The sequence below is a fragment of the Nansenia antarctica genome, assembly GCF_963989245.1.
Source record: "Nansenia antarctica genome assembly, chromosome: 4".
Taxonomy (NCBI): Eukaryota; Metazoa; Chordata; class Actinopteri; order Argentiniformes; family Microstomatidae; genus Nansenia; species Nansenia antarctica.
Genome location: NC_137689.1, coordinates 47,533,968 through 47,539,729, shown reverse-complemented (window position 1 = coordinate 47,539,729; position 5,762 = coordinate 47,533,968).

Below are 5,762 nucleotides of genomic sequence, written 5' to 3'. Positions count from 1 at the left end.
AGGCAGGGCTGCGTTGTCCAGGTCAACTTTGTGCCAGGTGGTTGGCCTGGCTGCTGACTTCCTGGGTTTGGTGGGCCTCTTGGCTTGTGGTGCTGGCTGCTCGTCATCATCGTCGTCATCGTCATCATTGTCCTGGAACACCTCCACTGCAGGCTGCATGCGCTTCCTCTTGGCTCTTCCAAGGCCCGTGTCACTTGGGCCTGGAAGGTCATGGTTGTGGGTGGGCAGAACAAAGTCAGGGTCTGCCACATCTGCCACATCTTCCTCCTCGTCCTCTTCATCACTGATGGCAGGGTGGGCTGGCACAATAACCTTCCTCTTGCCGTAAAACATCTTGGAAGAAATCCTCATGTGCTAAAAATTAAACAATAAAACATAAAACAACTGTTATAAGGTCATAAAACTGACAAAATAGATCAAATAGAATGTCATTCACTATTTATATGTAGACAACTACCAGACATCAAATACAAATAAGACTAAAGTGACACAAACATAACATATAACATATAACCAGTGATGCCGGTAACGCGATACTAAGTAACGTGTTACTCTAATCTGATTACTTTTCCCAGTAACGAGTATTCTATCGCGATACTATTTCCAAATCAGTAATCGGATTAAAGTTACTTATTCAAGTGACTGTGCGTTACTATTGCGTTACTACCTCATAACTTAGGCTAAATGCAGTATTTCTTTGTAATGTTCGATAGTAAACAAACATTTATTGCTTTTCTCGCGTCTTGGGGAGTGACGTCAGTGATCACGTTTTCAACACGAGGTGCAGCAGAATCGCTCACGTGTATCACCACGCTGATTGCACAGTGTAAACAGAAGCGTATAGCCTACACAATGGAGCGAGAACAGAGATATGCGTTAAATAGCTGGAAATATAGGGATTATTTTGAGTTTGTGTCAGCAAAGGATGACAAGAACATAAATGTTCGTTGTACACTCTGTGCTGGAAAGAAAATATTGTCCTGTGGTAAAACCACAACATCAAATTTAAAGAAACATTTGGAATCTCAGCACAGCACAGTCAAGCTCGCGGAGAAAGTCCCAGAGACCGCGGCCTCGACTTCTGCGGGAGGTCCCACACCGCTCAAGCAACAAAAGCTGGACTTCAGTAGGCCTACAAAATCACAACCTGTAAGTGTGGGAGAGTTGAATAAATTGGTCGGGCGGTATGTTGTAGAGGAAATGCTGCCCATAAACACAGTTGACTCGCCCTCTTTCCGTGCCATCATTAACAAGATCCCCACTACTACCAATGCCGAGCTACCTCACAGAACATCTTTTTCTTCGTACTTGGAGAAGGAGTATGCAGAGATGGAAAAACATCTGAAGGCTGCGCTGAACGAGGTCGACTATGTGTCAACTACAGCGGACATTTGGACAGCTAACAATAGGAGCTATATGGGAGTAACGCTCCACTGGATTAGTAGATCCACATTAGACCGCAACAAGGCTGCATTGGCGTGTAGGAGAATCCGCGGTAGACACACGTATGATGTTATTGGTGCAGAAATCGAAAACATTCACTCTTCATATGGACTAATCAACAAAGTAGTAGCAACAGTGACAGATAATGGATCTAACTTTGTCAAGGCATTTCAAGTCTATCAGCCTGCTGTCACAGAGTCCGATGATGAGACGGTGGAGGAGGCCACGGATGATGTCACTTTTTTAGATGTGTCAGAAATCCTATCAGCTGAGGATGATAGTGATGGCCAGCTGATTCTTCCCCCGCACCAAAGGTGTGCTTCACATACCCTCAACCTTATTTCTACAAGTGATGTGGAGAAGTACATCACTTCCAAACCAGAGAGCAAGGCTGTGTATAGGAGCAGCACAGCAAAATGCACAGCTCTCTGGACGAAAGCAAGCCGATCTACCGTTGCGTCAGAAACGGTGGAGGAGGTAAACAAAAGAAAGCTCCTGGTACCGACATCCACAAGGTGGAATTCCTTTTACGAAGCCATAAAGAGAATCGCAGAAATCCCCATGAATGAGCTGACTACTCTGTGCAACAAGCTGGGAGTGAAGTGCTTCAAAGACCAGGAGTACCAGTACCTGCATGAGTACTGTACCGTCATGAAGCCTCTAACTATAGCACTGGATATCCTACAAGGTGACTGTCCGTATGGGACTTTACTGCCCACACTTGAAGTCCTGATGCAGAAGACCCTTGCTGTGAAAGACACCCTATCCAAGATGACTGCAGGCCTTCCAGATGCCATAGTGCAGGTATGCTATGTTGTTCCATCTTAAAGATAAATAAATACATTTTCATTGCACTATTCATGAACATGGAGCAGAGTCACACCATACTGCAGTATGTAGGTTGTCAGTTGCACAAACTAATTGCATACATAATTAGTAAATAAAGGTATAAATAATAGACCTTATAGGCTACAACTAGATAATAATAAACATATCAAATTATATCTTTCAGGCTATCCAGACTCGTTTTGCCAGTGTGCTGGACAACAAAGATGCCCTTCTCGCAGCTGGTAGTTGTCCAAAATTCAAACTCCGATGGCTGAGAGATGAAGGTAGGAGGGAGCAAGTAAAGGAGCTTCTCACAGCAGAATGTCGCAAAACTGCTCCTGCAGCACAGAGCCCTGCCAGTGTACCCACCACGACTGCCAACCAAGGCGAGATGGACTTTTTTGCTTTTGAGGCGGAGCCAGAGGAGACCTACTCGGCAGAAAAGGAAGTCATGGACTACTTGAGGTCAGGGCATGAGCTTCAGATTCTGAATCAGTATCCAAACATTAAGAACATTTTCTTGAAGTATAACACTCCAACCCCATCTAGCGCTCCTGTAGAGCGGCTCTTTAGTCTGGGAGGTTTGGTGCTCACGCCTAGAAGGAACAGACTTTCTGACAAGAGGTTTGAGAAGCTTCTGTTAATGAGATACAACCACTGGTTTACTCGCCCCTTTCCACTGTTTCACTCATAGTGTGTTCATGGCCTCCATAGCGTGTTCATGGCCTCCATAGCGTGTTCATGGCCTCCATAGCGTGTTCATGGCCTCCATAGCGTGTTCATGGCCTCCTTCCAGTCTTGACAGCTGAGTTCACTCTTCATTGATAAACTCAGACTCACCCAGTTTAGGATTAGGATTATATTAGGATCATATCTGAATGGTCAGGGTAGGTTTTAGGTTTTGTGAAACCACTCCTTGCTAGTTACTGTGTTAAATAAAGATTATATTTATTTTATTGTTTAAAAACAAGTATTTATGTTGGGTGAGGCAAAGAAAGACTCTTTATTTTGTTGTTTTAAGTTATTGTTTAAAGTTTAATTATGTAATTTAAGTTACTGTTAAAATAAAGTGAGTTTTGGCAAAACCAGTTTTCATTTTTATGTTGGGGGGGGGGGGGGGGGGGTCGGGTGCCTAGGCAGCTGCCAATAGTAACTAAAAAAGTAACTAGTAATCTAACTTAGTTACTTTTAAAATCAAGTAATCAGTAAAGTAACTAGATTACTTTTTAAAGGAGTAATCAGTAATCAGTAATCAGAATACTTTTTCAAAGTAACTGTGGCAACACTGCATATAACACAACCTACAAAGCTACACAATACAAAACTACAGCTGTACTAACTAAACCAACACAAAACAACTCTCAAGTTATAGTGTTTTACAAACCTTTGGCAACATTATAACATAATAATAACAATAATAATACATCAGGTAAATATCACACAGTTCCACTTTCACTTTTTGACCCCTTCGAGTGAGCGCGTTTGTTTGCAAGTTTAACACACGGACATTCTATGCTAACGCTAGGTGCTACATGGATAGGGCGAATGACTATTATACAACAGTTAGTTCCGACCAAGTAATTTGATTGGACAAGAGGCATTCCATGAGTTACGATATATAGTATAACAGCACTGGGACTTTTAACTATACGTATCACTCCGCCGCACAGGTGTTCTAAATGACCGTTAATTAGACTACATTGTAGAGCGGACCTGCGCCATCGTACTGCTGTTCTAACCTACGGACATTTGTAGTGTGAGTTCAAGAGGCGCGTCTGATTCAATTGCTTGTGCTAGAATAGACTGTGTACTACTGGATACCTCACCGTATTCATTGTTAGAGAGTTGACTTATGTTGATATTTGACTATAATGTGCACACTAGAAAACGATGGAGCAGCGTGCTGTCTGATGTCAACTGGTCTGACTCTGAATCACATTCACACATGCCACCAAAGCGACTGTCAACCGAGTCATATTTCACTGGTTGCACAATACATGGAAATGTACAAATACATGTACACGATACAAAGTAGCTAGTTTGTGTTCAGATTACTAGGCAACAGTCCAGTTGAACAGTCCCGTTGTGGAACTATTTCTTCTTGACGGAGACAAAATAAATGATTAAATAAACAAACAAATCATAATTTGTTGTCACTTATTACTGTTAACTAATAAATTGCGCTGTAGAACTGTTGTATAAAAGCAATATCACACTCGAGGTCGTGTGTTATAATGAATATCAGCACGGCTGTGATTGTCTTCGGTACTCGGCCTGGCGGCCTCGTACCTATGACCGAATCACAGCCGTGCTGATATTCAGTATAACACACTCCCTCTCGTGTGATATTGCTTAAATAATAGTGCCTTCTTTTTTCATGCCGTAATTTCACTAATTTCACTATGTCCTCCGCAAACAACACACATGTCATCATTTAGCACAACTATTCAAACATAGAATGTGTGAGTTTTGTCAACTTACCATGGTTACTTTCGAAGTTTCACCGTTCTTTGTGAACCGAACGGAGATGAAATGGCAGCTTTAAAAAAAAAAAAAAAAAAGAGGAGGTTTTCAAGATGTCTCAGGCCTCTGCTGATTGGTCAAATGCCATGATGACGCATATGCTGACAAAGAGCATGATTCGCTGATTGTCTGGGTGGAAACCATATGCTATTTGACCTCACTGTTACGCAAGTGGGACGCCATTTGTAGTGTGTGCGGAAGTTACCAAAAACGGTTATTTGCCCGATAAAGGGCAAATAGAGGTAAACAAATAGAGGTAAACAAATCTTGCTGATCTCAAATGTTATTGTTTGGCCCAGATCTAGAAGCACAGAGATGTATTGGCCTCTGAAGATAGTTTGAGAATTGATCACAGTCAGCGGTATTTAATGACTTTCCAAAATGTACAATCCAAAATGCAGAGCTATCAAGTCTCTCTCTACAGGACCACACTGTTGATCTTCTGATCACTGAAACAGTAAAGGACACTCAGACATAGCAGAGTACATTTTGTTCATTTTGGTAATGAAATAATTTATTAATACTGTAATATTAAAAAATATAGCAAAAGCTGTTCTATGTTAAAATATGTTTAAATGTTGTAGGAGTAGGTTTTAAATGTCTGGATTTCCATCCCTTGTCTTAGTCTCATTGAACTCAAGCTGGTTGGGGGTCAGACTTCTGTGCAGCCCTTAGCCCAGTGTGCCTGCAGCGCAGCGACCGCTGCATCCACCTTGGAGCTCAGGAACTCTGGAGCCTCCAGCATGTAGAGAAGTTCTTCGTTGTCCATCTCCAGCAGCATCCCTGTGACCTTGGCAGCTAGACTGGGGTGAGTTTCCTTGATAAGTTGGAAGAGATGCTCACCTGGAGGGATGGAGAATCAAACAAATCAGTAACAGTTATTATACAGTATAGCTAATGGGGGATCTAAAGATCGTAAAGTAGACTCACCCAGCAGCTGTTTCCGCTCCTCAGGAGGAGTGGCGGCC